The 17282-nt window shown below is 39.5% G+C and overlaps 1 long non-coding RNA gene across 1 annotated transcript in view; it reads left to right on the top strand.

Annotated features, from left to right (window-relative positions):
• LOC145982407 (uncharacterized) overlaps positions 1-17282 on the top strand; it is a 175668-nt gene that overhangs the window by 153179 nt on the left and 5207 nt on the right. The window contains exon 3 of the long non-coding RNA XR_014441046.1: positions 6911-7012. This is a non-coding gene — a long non-coding RNA (uncharacterized LOC145982407). The remainder of the gene's footprint in view (positions 1-6910; positions 7013-17282) is intronic.

Raw genomic sequence — 17282 nt, 5'->3', positions numbered from 1 at the left:
TCTATGCTTTGACATGGGGACAGATGCTTACGTAATTTTTCCTAGTTGGTGGCGATACGAACCCCCGCATCCCCCTCCACTTCGAGCGATGGAAATGGTATACCAAAATCTGACATTAAGGGCACGAGGAACAGTTTCAATATCGAGCCAGACGCGAGGACCCGAAACTGCTCCGCGGCGCGCTGGAGAAAAAGATGTCTGTGCGCTGGATGGTTGTAACTTTCGATGGTGTAGAGATACACATGAATGGAAATTGGACAGTTTGAAGATTTTGTTTGTGTTAGGAAAAGTCGTAACTTCCATTTGATTAGCCGTAACCTGAAGTTGAAGTTGTTTCTGCATAAAGAATACATGGTAGTCTATAAATAATTATTCAACATATTTTTTACAGATCGATCTAGCTTATAAATCAACTTAAAAAGCCTCTTCCACTTGCAACATAGGGAGAAATGCATACTCTCTCTTGCTATTATTATTATTTTATGTAGCAGTGCCGATTCCGACCATATTGAAATAAATGCATACTTGGTTGCCGGGAGCGAAAAGCAAAGCACTCCCTCCCCCAAAATAATGGTTGCCCCCCCCCAAAAAAAATCACTTCTAATTTTGAAGTTATCGCCTTCCTACGACGGCCATATAGCAGTCTTACTTGTAATTGTCACTCCCATTGAACCCTCGTATACGGCTATGTATTGATATACGTTTCCAGCTCAGTCGTTGTCGGCCTCCGTGGAGGAGTGGTTAGCTCAGCGCTCTGCGACATGGATGTTTGTGTTTGTCGGGGGATACTACCGCATAGGGGTATTCCTTTTTTTTAAAAAAAAAAAAAAAGAAAAAAAAGTCGTTATCTGTCTACGATGCGAGAGACCCGGGTTCGATCCATGCGGGGGAGAACCGGGATTTTTTCCACCTGTTCAAGCTGCTCCGGCGCCCACCCAGCGTCGTATAAAGTGGGCACCTGGGGGTAAAGGCGGCTACGGGCGTGGTGCTGATCACATCACCCCCCACGCCCCATACACGTCTGTAGCGTGGTGCAAAGCACAGGTGGGTACTTTACTTTTGCCACAGTCTTTGGTCGCGTCCAGCAGTCAACAAGAATCCGTATAGGAATTGAAATCAACACTCCTACACGCAGTTGTATTGAGTACTGGACGACATATTCGCGTATTGATTGCCAACAGATGAAGTAAAGGGGGAGGGAATGCTGTGTTGGACGTCCAAGTCGAAATCAGAAACGACGGTCATCCGTTTTTCAAAACCGACCAAAAAGGGGTGAGGCGACGAGATCGCACCACGTCTGTAATACGTGACGTATTCATACGCACACTTCATTAAGCGCCGATGCACTCTGGCGCTGAATCGCATTGATTGCTGAAATTAGAGCACGCTTGCCGGCATCCGCTGTCAGCTACGGTTTAGCTGCTTCATTTCAGCTTATCCATTAATAGAGAGGACGAAAAAAATATTGAAATGTTGCCAACCGCAGAAGCGTTTCACTACGCATTGGTATTTTTTGGCACATCGATTGATTTAGTTTATTTTATTCCGCTTTTGTGCCACTCTTGGCTAATTCCGAAGATGGAGATGAGTAATGATATGATGAAAGTGATGAATGGCCACTCACAAACATCCATGCCCCGGCCGGGATTCAAATCCGGGATTCCTGGCGTCGTAGCGCGATGTGATAACCACTCCGCCACGGGGCCGGCCTTTTTATAGTGAATGAGACGGTATACTAGTCAAATCTACTGTGAAAACTTTTATTCAATTTTCATTGGTACTTTCTTCTGCTTTATTGTAGAATATTTACATGCTGAACATCAATTACATGTAATATTTTATAGCTATCGTGGAGACAGGCCCGAAGGCAGAATTTTATTTACGGATGGGAGTTATAAGCAGGCGCCATCTAAAGGCGATAGAGTGGACGGTAGAAGTTCTGAAGATGGAATTCTCAGTATATTACAACTTATTATGCAAGACGTTTAATTCTGCTAAGGAAGTAAAATTAATTACCAATACACACTATTTAAATTAGATATTTGTAGGATTTCAGACTGGCTTCAGCCCCCCGAGCCCCCTCTGGCTACGTGCCTGCATGGAGACATCTATCAGTGATCCGGAACATTCTGCAGGATAAGTAATGTGCATATGCAAAATTAGAAAGTAAAAAATAAAATAAATTACCAAGCAAAAACTACACCCTTGCACAAAATCTTCAAGAAAGTTTCCTGTCGTAATCTGCAGATGTAACAGCATGAATAATCCTTTGACGCTAGAGCAAACGGGGTGGAAAATCTCTTCTCTTCCCGTTTCATCAAAGAGATCAGAAGTTGAAGTCGGGAGCCTTAATCTTTCATCGAAACTGTTTGTAAAGAGGGGTGATTTCCATTTCCGCCCTTTTCACAGCGAAGATTAAGTCAGACGCCGAGAGAGGGCAGGCAAATCGATCTCTATCCGAGCGAGCACGATTGCATCTGGATATTATTTCCAATTTCCGACACCCTCGCCCAAGATTTTAGCTTTCCGATTGAATATGAAAGGAAAGTTTTCTTTTAGCTGGCATCTCTTTTAATTGTATTCTTCGTACGCAGCCAAGTATTCTCTTGATTAGAAGCAGTGATTTAACTACACACTCACAACTCCCCTAAACTTTTTCTGAACACTCAATAATTTTTTTTCACAAAAGTCTAATTTTTTGTCATTTAGCTATAAATATTCCTTTACACCCCCTAAAATGGACCTTACACCCTACCAGATGGAAAATTCTGCATAATCCCATCATACAAGTGTACACGTGTACAACGTCCATATTTCATTAGCAGCTAGTATTTTCAGTGATAATATAGTCCTGCAATGTTCCCAGTACTCTTCTACATTGAAATGTCTGTCTTGAAAGAAAACGTTGCGTATGGTTTAGATGAGTAAACTACCCAGCTTCATTCACATAGAATATCATTTTTTGGTTTGATAGTACTGGAGGGTCAGTAATTAATCGCACATGATAAATGATAGAAATAAAGAACTTATCCAACTGTATTATACATAAAATCATAGAATAGCTCAAACAATTTAGACTTTTCAACAAATTGAAAACAATGTGGTTTCCATTTTGTAACACCCTATAATATAACTCGGTGTTCAGTTCTCAGAATTTCAAGCATTATTGTTCCAGTGCCTTCCATTATTTAAGTTCAACACTGTCACTTACCTACTGTGTTTGCGTAATCACATTTTTCTTTATAAACACGGTAAATAAATCTAAGGGTGTCATGGAGAACTAGATGACCATCTAGTGATGGAGGCAAATACTAAAGATTGTTTGTGTTTTATGGCTTGTAACCTTGAACAGAAAATTTGGATAAGTCATTTTTGATTCTTCAATTATTTATCGCCGAAATGAATTTAATAATTTGCAATAATTTGTATTTTAATGCTGCAAATTAGGAAAATAACAGAGAGTAATGATAACAGTAGTAATAATGACTGAATTTGTAAATAGAATGTGTGTATGTTTAAGCGTATCTTGAGAATTACGCTGCAACTTGTCAGCATAATTCTGTGTCTATTAACGCTCGCTGAATTGTCAAAGAACAGACAAAATGGGCCTGGTTGGAAATAAAAAATGGCTTCTTCTTTAAGTATGGGGCATTACCTTCCGAATCCAACCCTCAACGCACCGACCTGCCATCTTCAGGAGATTTCTTGGTCCCCAGCGAGCCACTAGGTTCCCCATCGAAGACCAAGAACACCGATAGAAATACTTCGTCAAGGCTTCACTGGATACGACCCTTAGACAGTCACCATGTCGTCCAACTACCATATGAATCAGGGTGTAGTCGCGAGGAACCCAGGATTACTCGTCTTTCCTGTGACAGCCGGAATCAATTCTTGTGCAATCAGAGCGCGAATTGCAGTCTTTTGACCTGCCTCTGGAACGAGCAAACTTTTTTATCTTTCAGAGCCAGAGTTGAATGAAACTCTCTGGCTTGTATTCAAAATTGAATTTTCATTGGCTTGAACAGTAGGCGTTGCTAAATATTGTAATTTTTTAGTATGTTCTCAGATAAATTTTCTCAGTATTCTCACGAAATTGCTTGATATATTACAGGGTGTTTCAAAACTCTAGCAACCTTAACTTTGATCGCCTATAAAATGCATCCTACCGGGTTTTCTCTATTAAAAACCATTATCTATTGATTTTTTCAAGGCTTAACATTACAGTTTACTCCATACAGGAAATTATATAAAATAATCAATGGCGGAAGTCAACGTTAATTTTTCTTTTTCCAGAATGAAACTTTTGGGTGAAAAACATTTGTAATAAATTAACAAAGGGTCATAATTAGACGTCTGATGACTGATGCCATATTAATCTGTCATTTGCGACTAATATGGGTCATTTTCAGCATTTGGTGGCTTTTTGGACTAGCGATTATGTGCAAAGTGAAAACGTGCCATTTTAGGGGCACATCACCTTAGCTGGCAACACTAGCAGGTCGAAATTTTGTCATGAGAGTTCGAAGCCCAGTAGACCAAATGCTCCTTTGTGATTATTTTATCGTCTCCATGGAAATGAGAAATCTATAAAATATAAACTTCTATATGAACAAAATAGGATAGAGTTTGTCTTTTTTAAATTTATGTTTGTAACACAGCGATCTCCAGGCGTTGTACTTACGCATTTTAAGATTCTGATTGCACTTTAATACATGCAGCAAATTATAATTTATTGTTGTACAAATGTTTGTCAACGTCTCTGAACAAGCTTTCTGACAAATACGTATAAACACATATTACTGCTGAAAATAAATTAATAGGAATATTTACAAGAAACTACATTGTGGCGTTCCATTATATATGGTTTCTTCATCTAGTTCATCCTCATCTTCTGGATTAAGCTAGGGCGACAGAAAAGCGACGTAAAATTATCTAAAGTATGATATATATTTCTTATTCATAAGTTTCTTTCTTTCGACTATTTTTCTCTAGCATAAAAATACATCTTGCGAGGTTTGTATGTCTTGAAGCTGTTGAATGTGAATAAATGACCATCACACCGCTATCTTGGCTCTCTCAAACGCTTCCTACAGGGATCATGGTTGGTTGTTTTAACGATACAGCTTGATACTTTAATAGCCTCATATCCTGACGTCATCAATTGTTCTTAACAATGTGGACTGAAGCATTCGCCCTCCAGCCTACCAAATAGACGTGGACTGCAATACAAAACACTGTTCAAGGTTTGAGTGATTACTAGTCTTAAAGGGTTTTTCTACAGCTGGTTTCAGAATCACGGCGCCCTCTGATTGGACAGTAACCTCCTCTATATTATGATAATAACAATCATGTTCTAATTTTTTAATCTGCGGGGACTTTACATACCATATATCTTGTTCATTTCTTTTCAGTAAAACATAAATTTGACCATAATCTAAATACTTACACAAACACATTAATAGTGCTGCTCAGAAACTCACTTGTCAACCAATTGCCGTTAAATATACATGATTGAACCACCTGTATGTGCCCATCTTGGAATAAATCTGGCACAAGAATGTAATTTGCTAAAAATAATTTTGCCTCGTGTATATTCTGACACAGTAGCGGCGATTTGGTGACAAAACTTAATTGCCGCCACCGTTCTGATAGTAATTCTTGGAATCGTAATGAATGAGCACAATTAACACTTCAACATTTTTTGTTGCAAAGAAGCGTTTCTCAAGTGAATATAGCAGTATGTGAAACAGTTGTAACTGTTTCACGCAGTTCTTCGCTACAGACCAGGAGCGCAGCAAGACTTGAAATTCATTTCCTGGTGGGTTTTTATATGCCAATTTATTTATTCGTCCTTCTCGTTATGGCAGCAATATTTCTCTTTTATGTTCCATCCAATAACTCCTGACCGTCGTTATGTATCCGTATGTGCCCCTGTTTCCTTCTTTCCCCCTAATGATCATTTTCACCTCTGCAAAAACTCTGCAATTCGTCTTCCCATTTCCTTCTCTGCGACGTCCGTATCGTTGTCCATTATTTACCTCATATTGCTCTTTCTTCCTGTCGTAAAAGAAAGCTTGCAATTTTCATTCTCATTTCACGCTTTATTCTCTAACCCCACTCCTCGCGGATCATCTCTTGCTCTGTCGTAATGAAAATCAACTCGTGGCCATAATTCGTTAAAGCACCCACCGCACGAAGTACGTACGTTTGAAGGAAAGTGCCAAGAAAGTGGAGTTACGCTCTATACGCACACTCATACATATACTCTCTCTCTCTCTCTCTCTCTCACACACACACACACAGTGGCACAAAAACGGGAAAAAAATGGCCAATTTTTGGGAGGTGGTATGGTACCCCCTAAATCGTTTGATCCGAGGAACGATAATAAATAAATAACCAGTGGCGTAACAGCTCGTGAGGGCCAGGGCTTATACAGACTGCCGCCCTCAGTCCCCCTGCCGAGATGTGAGATCATTCAAGTTACGGGAACGTGTGGTCAGCTCGACGAACCCGCAGTCGTTGTAGGTTTGCATGACGGGAGTTACGCTACTCATTCGTAGCTCACCAATTTCCTCAATGGTGGGTGACCACCGGTCCCATACGCAGGCCGAAGTCTCAGGAGAAATGTCGTTACGCTTCCCCCAACTCCGAGGAACAATGGTCAGAATAAATTGATGAAGGGACACTCATAGACACTGCACTTGGCCAGGCATAGCCACTGCGGTGGCATATTTATCCTGATCGTTGCGATTAACCTAAATAAGTAGAAAAGCGACGTTAAATATCTAATTCAAAGAAAGAAAAACAAATTTTAAGATAAAGAAAGCTATCCACGTGAAACTTATTGCAGACAATTTGTCAATATCAGCCGTTGCCATTTGGAGCTATGAAGATGTGTTTTTCTTTGCAGGTTTGTTTGGAAGTTTTCCTGCAAAATGAATGCCATCCAAGAGAAAGTCAATTAGTGAAGATATGACCAAGAAAGCATTTTTATTAGAAGCACCACGTATCGGTAAGTTTCCTTTCTCTTCTTTCTTATCCAAAGTTGCCTAAAAGATGAGCTATGAAGAAGAGTTAAAATTATGGAGTTTGTTAACCATTAAGGCTAACAAGGTTTTACAGGGTCAGGGGCAACATTTATGCTGGAAATTTCAGTGAAAACATGAAGTTAATGCCGAGTGAACTTTAACTACCTAACTCTACTAGACACGTTATTTAATCCGTGTAACATTTTTGGGGCGCCAACTTCCGTGGCAGAGTGGTTAGCACAACGCTACGACGCCATGTGTTTCGGGTTTGAATCCCGGCCTGGGCATGTGAGTTCTTTTTGAGTATTAATCAATTTCATCACATCATCACTCATCCTCATCTTCGCAATTAGCCAAAAGTGGCAGAAAAGCGATGAAAGGTAAACCAAATCAATTAATTGGGAAATCAACTGAGAGACTAAGGAGGTAGCGAGGTGTGGTGTAAAAACGCTGCGAAAACGTGAAGAAAAGCGACTAGAAGCTTCAGAAATGCAACTATGGTTATGAATAGAGCTTTTAAAGAGACAAAGTAAGAAATAAAAAAAATGTTGGAAAAAGTTTTTTAAAATTTTTAAATCCAATTTATGCACAAATAGGCTAAGCGTGCCTTGAATTAGTTTAAACCACTATGTGCCTCCACCAGGTATCGAATCCTGGACCACTTGATTACAAGACGCTGACGATGGATCAAGAAAGGGATGAGAAATTGGCTGGTACACTAGCTAAAAAGAAACTGCCTGGTAAAAAAAAAAAAAACACTGGAAGGAATGGTTAATAAGGAAAGGACCCCAGAAAGAAGGTATCAGATATATATTATTAAATATGGCAGTGATTGCTGCCACAACAGTTTCAAGCAATCCGATTTGCTGACCTGTCCGATTGTCTGACGAGACGTCATTAGTGAGGCTAGGTTGGGTTTGGTTAGATAGCTGAAGAAGAAGAATATAATAAAGAAATGGCAAGTAGGTTCGAATCTTAGTTTGGCATGGATGTTTGCTTTTTGCTTACTTACAACAGACCTGACATGTGTTCAATGTCAGATAAGGGTATTGGATGTTTTGTTAACGGCCAGTAATTCGGCCAGCGGAGAAGGCCATTCAAGTCCTTATTCGCTAGTCTTCATTCACGAGCCAAGTTCAGTAATGACAATTATTGTTACGAGTTACAAGAAATTAGGACACTGAGACATATGGAAAGAAATTATTTAATGAGCTGTCGAAATAAGTTTACTTACAACGTCTCATAACACTACATACTACATACGTTACCATCACATCTGACTGTCGCAGTCCCATCATGCACTGGGCAAAGACAAGAGACGGTCACGAGTCGCGCTTGCGACGTTCTGCACACATAAACACTAATACCATACTAATACTGAAGCACTTCTTAATAAACGATAAAGTTTGACTGTAGTCAGAGAGCACACGACTGTTCGCACTGAAGTGAAGAGGAAATTCTCTTTTGGAGTCTTGTGATGAAGCTTCTTCTGGTTTCAAGCGATGTACCGAAAACTGTTCGAGCAAAGTTTTTCTCTCCCAGAGAGTTGGAGCGATGCATTGGAACTGTTGTCGATGTATCCTGGTTTCACCCTTGATTTTCTGGCTACGCTGATACCGGGGTGGAATGCCTTCTTCGTTATTGGTCAGTCTTCTATAGCTCCACCCTCACGTGACTTAAAGTTTGCACTGAAGAGCGATAATCGCGTATCACAGAAACACAATAACACCTTCTTTGCAGGTTGATTTGAAGGGTGAAAAGTATCTCGCTCTAATTAATTTTAACTCGGACAGTTCGTGTTCGTTAAAGTTATGCATTCTGTGGCTGTCTAAACTTCACTGCGGCGAACAGATATTTTAGGGCAGCGTTGTAGATCAAATTGTCATATCAGTCACATTGAGAAGGAAATGTCCAAACTGTAGACTGGCTGGCGCGCTCGCAGAATTTATGTCGTCTACTTGAGTTTGTTATGTGCAGAACTATTGTTTTGATTCTGAGCCTGGGCAGCCGATTCTCCCTCGAGAACAGAGGATCGTTGTTCAGGACGAGGGCGAGAGTCTCGTTGGGGGTTTTTAAATTTTAAAATGCCTGAAGTTTCGTGATTAGCTGCATCTCACTGTTGGCCCCCTACTCCTCTAAATTTCAACCATCAAGCCGAACGTGAATTGATGGTGACATGAGCCGAATATGGACTGGTTGGAACACACTGGATTCTTTCTCTCGAAGTAGGTGCGGTGATCTAATATATATATGCAGGGCTTCATGGGCAAGAATGCTGGTTCGTTTGAGACGGCTGTCCTTTTCTCAGAGAGCAGAAAAATGAGATCTTGGGGGAGTGCGGAGAAAACCCGATGGTAATGATAAAAGGTAATTGGTACATCGGTCATAAGAAGAAAGAGTGTTGTGGTACTAATCCCAACCATATTAATTAATATATCTAATATAATATATTAATAAGTGGATACTACGCCGACATGAAGAGTAAGGCGCAAGATGAGAAACAGAAAGCCTGGACGTTCCAGTGAAAAAATACCCATTAAGATAGAGAACGATGAATGAGTAATTTTTAGTCACTGGCTCTGTCCGAAAGGTACAAAGTACAGACTTAAAGTATGGTAGTTCGAAAGTGCCAATAACAGAAGTACGCAAGTGCACAGCTCGCCTCGCAGTACAGATGGATGCTGACTAGGTCACGTGATTTCCGCACACGTTGTTCATTTGTTTAAAATCACAGAGGTAGAAACTTTGGGTAGAAAGCCAGCAACAAAGGTTAAATATACGTACGTTATGGGCCAGCAAGTTGTTGGTTAAAGTACAGACAAGTTAGAGTTATTCTAATGTGAGGAAATGTATGTGTACGAATATTTGAAAATGCTATGTGATTTCTATGGTGAAAAATAAGTGTTTAAAACGCGAGGAAAACAACGAGTACTCAGTTTTATCTACTGATCGTATTTGGCGCTGCAGTCCAAGTGCAATTCGAAAGACAACACTTCCAGTCCACGACTTGAAGACCGCACTCCCAAGAACATACTCGGAGGATGTTCGCTTCAAGTACGGTCTTGCACCTTTCGGACACGGCCTCAGGCGATTGAACCGACGACGACCATCGCTTTACTCGATTTCCTATTCCATTTATTCTTTACATTCTCATCTGTAAGGTATATGTTATATATGGACGTATTCTCCGAAATCTCATCTTTACATTGATGTACGATACGGATCATAATTTTGTTTCATAACTGCTGTCGCAATAATTAAAGCTACCCCTTCCGAAGGGAAATTACATTGAATTGAATAGGAAGAAAACACGTTCTCTCCTTGTGAAGACTCAGTTCAACTCGTCGTCTGCTTGTGACGTCACACTATTGGACTCCATATAAGGGGCTGTTCATTGCCAAACTTTTCCGGTGGCGGCGCCACCCCTGTTGCGTCCCTAAATAATTTCGTTCGTCATTTGGCTGCCCTAAGCTTTTCATTGCAGCGCGATGAAGTGGCTATTCAAACGTTACTTTAAACGAAAGTAAGAATTTCTCGTGTAAATCGATAACTTTTTAAAATTATGTAGCAAGTCATAAGTTCCCGAAAATTACATTCTCCTCAAATTAAGAATTAATACATGAAAGCGCAACGACAGGCTAGCTCAAACGGGCAAAATATTACATATTTATACACAAAGGGCTCAAGCGGTCAAAATATTAAATATTTATACACAAAGGGCTCAAACTGGTAAAATATTACATATTTATACACAAAGGGCACTAAACTAGACGTCATTTCGGTCGTCCCTAGCTACCGCGGTTCGATAATACAAAAATTAAAATTTTTGCACTACGCAATGTTTTTTTTCTTCTGGTTGCGCGTATGTGTAATTCAACGGCGGGAGATGCAATCGGAGAAAGCACGAAAACTCCCAAAATTATAAAAAGTATATATTTATTAAGTACGTAAGCACATTATATTTATTATTATACACTATGCCCTACCCGATAACTTATTACTAAGGTATTTTTTCATTGTATTTAGCAAGCAGACATTTTCCCTTGTATTTTCGTCCTTTTTTTTCTTTTTAAAATTACTGTTTCCAAAAAAAAATAAAAACCCTAGTGGCATGGGCGTATTTAAGGGGGTTCAACGGGTCCAACCCCCCCCTTAGGTTCAGTAAAATTACCAGATTAACTGTTCTATCCACTATGTGCAGTGACTGGTTCGTAAAAAATTCTTCAGACTTATTTTGTTCTCATAAATTACAAGCGTATAGAATGGGATACGGATGGGAAAGAAATTAATTCCACACCAGATGAGACTGCAAAGCAAATGTTTGCAATTTCCTGATAGTTTCAGAATTTCTCTGGAAAATACTCAGAAAACTCCTGATATTTCACAAATTCTATAATGCCACATGTAATTTCTGCCCGAAGCGGCTGCTTGTTAACTTATAGCGCGCCTATTATTATTTCATTAGAAGTTCCCGATATGTTTTGTTACCATTCAAGATTTAAGTATTCCTCACGTTCCAATTCTTTGATAATTTGAAATTCCCAACTCTAGATCAGAATGGAAAACTTGTCCCTATTGGAGATTGTAACTACATCTGGGTTAGCTTCAGCTATTAGTAGTTGGTGAAGAATATGATGGTGCTGATGTAATGGGTGGTAGAATTAAGGGGGTGAGATAGATAGATAATTTCAGAGAAGTGTCCAAAAGCAATTATTGTACATTGTTCAGCACATATTTTAACCCTGGCTATTACCCATTTCTATGGAATTTCTGCGATATTGAGACTGTCAAATCAGTTAAAATGTTTTCCCCTCGAGTCTTCTCAAAGGAGCAGCACCCCGTGGTTAGCACATCATGGGTCCCGGGTTCAAAACCCAGAATGGGCATGGGCGTTTGTGGTGTCCATTTATCAATTTAATCATGTCATCACTCATCCTGATCTTCGGAAATTAGCCAAAAGTGGCACTAAAAGCGAAGTTACATAATGCAGATAAATCAATCAAGCTTCTCAAAGTAATTTGGTTGTAAAAAATGCAGTGCAAGATAACTAGGGAAGTTCTGTAACGTTCTCAAGTTGTTTGACACAAGATGGGCAGAAAAGTATCAATACTCAGTAGGAGTGTGACAGGTGAAAACATATACACTAATAGTAGAAATTTTACTGCTGTCCATATTTGGAACATTTTGTAGAAGAAGTGAACCCAAGTTTCTCTGAACACGGTCAACACATTCAAAAATTGTAACAACTTATTCCAATATGAAATGCCTATTCCTCATTCATTGGAACAGTGTGTCAAAATGTTGGATGGCCAGGTTGATATTTTTTAAATTTTCAAATCTGAATGAAAAATGTGGCAAACAGTAATTGAAAAGACATATCCAGGGTCTGCATTGTAGGCAGTAGAAAATTCTGACAAGCTCTTGTACTCAAATATGCACAAATTGTTGGTGATCTTGGCTACACTGCCAGTTTCATCTTCAACACCCGAGAGGATGTGTTAAACATTAAGGAGGATGAAATAATGTCTTCGCAATTCAACGGGAGATCCTCCACTAATGGACCCTGCACTGTTAAGTGTGCATACATACGAATATTAAAATAACACCAATGATGTTATTTTCAATTTTGTAGCAAGGAGGGAAAGACTAATTTTAACATTGTTAATTTTTTTTTTTTAAAGAGAAGCTGGGATTAGCTTTTTCAAAAGAATTTTCTGCTCATTTTATGTAGAAAAGTTAGAAGTTCGTAGATAGACTTAATTTAATAAATGTGTGACCTTTCATGTGGTTGCAGAGTGGATTTTGGATACCTAGAGACGCTATACGTCCCGGATTTTCAGAGACAATCCCGGAATGGTATAATTTGTCTCGATGTTTCAAATAGTTTCTTCGGGATGCACAAATATCCTGGAATCAGGTGGGAAAGAAGAAATGAATAAGACTATACTTTCCTGAACTTTTTTATATTTAAATGCGTGGACGTAATTTTAAAATGCTCATTTTACAAAACAATCTAGCTCTACATTGAACCACTCCCTCTCCATAATACAAGAGTTAACGAGATACAGACGGTACTACAAACATCTTTGACTTCACGATGGCGCCGCCGTCTGCTAGCAGTGCTGAATTTCAGTTACGATTCTCTTCCATTGTATAGTAATCTGTTTACTATAAAGAGTCAGTGCTTGGGTGCCTATCTCTTCAGTCCTCAGTTTTCAAATAAAGTTCCCACACATGTGCGTGATGTAAATGACAATTATGTTGTACAACTTTATGGGGTTTACCCCCCCCCCCCCCACGCTTCCTAACAAGCTACCGGCCAGTTGTGTCCAGGCATGGCAGTGCTGGCGTCATCGACTTGGAACCAAGGGGTCCCGGGTTTGATACCCGGTGGAGGCACATAGTGGTTTGGATCCCACTTTAGCCTTACTGTGCATAAAGTGGACTTAAAAGCACCAACTCAATCCAAAGTTGTGTCCAGGATTTTCACTTATGAAATATAGGAACCATAGTTGAACCCCCCCTTACTTGAGCTATATATACGCCCGTGCCTAGAGGTTGCGAGAAATGGAACAGAAGATAAAACATTTTTTGTAATAATTATTATTCTCGATAAATGTGTATACATAAAACAGAGGACCATATTTACTAGTCATGCGGAAAGTAAGATATCACGTAAAAAAAAAAGAAGAATCTGCTATAAAAAATATAAAAATAAAAGTACAGTCGCGCGGAATTATTATGTATTATTCCCTACCGGATTCACAACAATAAAGCACTTAAATTGTGAGTAATGCAAGTGACATTAGTGATAACACTGCACAACAAACTTGAAGACATTTTTCTTGTCCTTTAGATGAAATCAGTGATTTGGACTAAACACAGGATACAGAATTGAAGTGTGAAAACCGTATGCTTCTATCACACATCATTTTCAGCCACCTGATGCATGTGTGAAAGGCATATTACAATACACAGTACAGTATGAAAGCACAGTAACAATACCTACAAACATGACGTTGTGGAGGATTTACGCTTGTACATATCTGTAGGGGTCTCCCTGATGATAGACCAACAATAGTCAGCAAGTATACTGCCGTTCCAACCACTTTTCAAACACAGCAATGTCCTGGTGGAACCTTTCCCCATGTTCATCACTGATTGCTCCCAGGTTTTTCGGGAAAGAGCCCACATGTGAGTCCAGAAAGTGTAATTTCAGGTGCATGTGGCATCCATGGACGTCCGCAGGATTTTTTCCAGGGAGGGGCAAGGAAGGTATTTTTTTCCAGGGGGGGGGCAAACAAGTGAGATTTTCCCCCAAAAGAGTGTAGTTCCCTAAAAAAACATTGCTTAAATTTGAATTTATGGTGTTAATGCAGTAATTAACACATATTATTGTGGCTAAAATGAAATTGTATGTGTGAAATACATATTTTTTGGTTGACTTTCGTTTTCCAGGGGGGGGCCACGGCCCCCCCTTGCCCCCCCTTCCGGACGCCCATGGTGGCATCCCATGATATGGAATCAGTGCACCATGTCACAAACAGTGATTCATATTTGTGTGCTTTGACATTACCCAGAAAACTAGAACACACCAACTTGAATGCCTGCCATGCTGCATTTGCTGAGTCAGAAAGTGTAGAATCAAACGGCTCTAATGTGTGTGCCAACAAACACACCTTCCTTAACCTTTGCCTCACTTAAGTGTGGGAATTTCGTCCAGAGGTACCTGAAAGCTTGGCCTTCTCGGCCTAGTGCTTTGACAAAGATTCTCATGAAACAAGCTTGATGTGTAATAGGACAGAAATACATTGTGATTGATTGATTATATTAAAATAACTCCTCTCTCGTTGTCGCAGCCCACATTTTGGGGCTCTCAATTAGATCTCGTGATATGTTCTTGATGCCTGTAGTAGCGGCCAGTGTTTACGGACATAATGATTCTCTGTCCAGACTGTCCCACTCACAGAGGAAGCAACAGTATTTCATGTAACCTTTTGCATACATCTTATCCTGTCATACCAATGTATAATTTCGAGCATTCATTCTTTGTAACACAGGACAAACACACTTTCAGCTATTGTACCTTATGTTTCTTATCTAACTTTCAAATTTTGTGTTTTTGGCTAAATTATATGTGATACACGGAAACAAATTGCAGATTCATTTTTGTCATGTGCAAATACATTACAATCACACATTTTCATCTAAAGGACAAATTTCGTGTTGTGCAGTGTAATTAGAGACCAGATTTTAAAGGGAATTCCTTTTTAATTTTTCAACACGGATAATGGAATAAATGACAACAATGTTGATAATTATCTTCCATCAACAAGATTACATGGTTTTGATTTCCCCTTTTTCAGCCCACATTCCCCATTTTGCTTTCTGATCCCTTTATTGACTAGTTTTTCAGCCTACATTACCTTTTTAAAAAACATCTTCCTTGGTCCCTTTATTGACAAGATATCAAATATTTTGTATGACTGTATTTACCCTAAACAAAACATTCAACAATTGTCTTATTTGGTGCAGCTTAGAGGGGAGAGAGAACAATTGCCTTCCACCTTCCCTTCCCTCCATGAGTGTTGGGAGTAGGTTGCAGCAATTGTTGAAAAAATGCGACCTGGACTTAAGCAGTAACAAACCCATTGTAAGTAGCATGCCTGTTGAGTTGAAAGTGTACTTATCTGCTAGATTTAGACTTTTAATTATTGTAAAGTTTTTTAGAATAGTATTAACTTTACTGTGTGAGTGAAAGTGCGATAAGTTGTTTCAAGGAATATTTCAACGAAAGAGATGGTAAGATTATTCGCTGTACTTTACCTTCAAAGAAAGGAAATGAAAAAGGACAATAGTTTGTATTTGCACTGCACTAAAAATACTGTATTATTATACAAGGTGCATTAAATAAATAACCGAAAAAGTAGCATAAAAATATAAAATATGACCGTGATTGTTATATGTTAGTTACATATTTTGTGAAGGCATCTGTAAGCTATTCATAGCTGGGGCTGGTACGTCTGCCTCGTGCATGGGGAAACAGTTACAGAAGATGGCGGCACCCTTACAGGAGTGCTCCAAGCTTGGGCAGCAAAGTGTCGTGATATTTTTGTTGAGTGAAGGCGTGAAACCGATAGAAATTCATCGCTGCGTGACAGTTCAGTATGGTGACAACTGTATGAGTTGATCACAAGTGTACAAGTGGGCTGAGAAGTTCAAACAGGGCATAACCAATGTTGAAGATTCTCCGCGTCCAGGTTGCTCTGTCACTGCAGTCACGGAAAGCAACATTGCTCAAGTGGAGGACTTTGTTTTGGGATCACAAGGGGCCAAGTCTTGAACATTACATGCCCAGAGGTCATAATGTAAACAGTACCACTTACTCCAACCTTTTGACTCCAACCGAAACCAGCCATTCTGCAGAGATGACGTGGTCTGGTGTCCACTAGTGTGCTTTTGCTCCATGACAATGCGAGAGCACACACTGCCAATGTCACATGAAGGACCTAAAGTTTGAGTGCTTACCCCACCCTCCATATTCACTTGATCTCGCACCTTCCGATTTCCACACCTTTGGCCCACTGAAAGATGCACTAAGTGGATCGAGGTTCCAGAATGATGACGAAGTCCAGTCCACAGTGCATGAGTGGTTATGTACGTGTCCAAAATATTTTTTTCATGTGGAATCAGTGCCTTTATCAAGCCCTGGAGTAGGTGCATTGAACTAGGGGGAGGGGGGACTATGTTGAAACATAGTACTGTAGTTCTTTTGGTGCTTGTAATAAATGTTTGTTACAACATATTTCAGGTTATATATTAATGAGCCTTGTAAATGAAATCACAATATGTATTATTCATAATTAAAAAGCGATACGTTAAATTGCTTGCATTTTTTACTTTACTTCATGTGAAATTTAATGTATCCCTTTTTATAAATGAATGGTGCATTGTCCTGTCATTTATAATAATATTTTTAGTGGAGTACAGAAATTACGTACCTTAGGCCTTTATCCTGAATCATTTCCTTTTTTTTTTTTTTTTGCAACAAGTTTTGCTTTTTTTATCTTTAAAATCCGACAGTCTGGTGTTGGAAGGCTGAACTAAACAATAATAATATCCAGCCGTACAGTGCTGCCAGCTGGTGGTGGGTTGCTGAACTAAATAAAATGTAGCCAGTTGGTGCTGCCCCCTTGTGTTGCTGTTGCTATCGTTATTATAATTATAACTCCAACTGACCATGTATGAATATAT

This window comes from Lepisma saccharinum, chromosome 1, assembly GCF_977018435.1.
Source record: "Lepisma saccharinum chromosome 1, izLepSacc3.1, whole genome shotgun sequence".
Lineage (NCBI taxonomy): Eukaryota > Metazoa > Arthropoda > Insecta > Zygentoma > Lepismatidae > Lepisma > Lepisma saccharinum.
The sequence above is the reverse complement of the archived record's forward strand: the minus strand, read 5'-3'. Positions and strand labels throughout refer to the sequence as shown.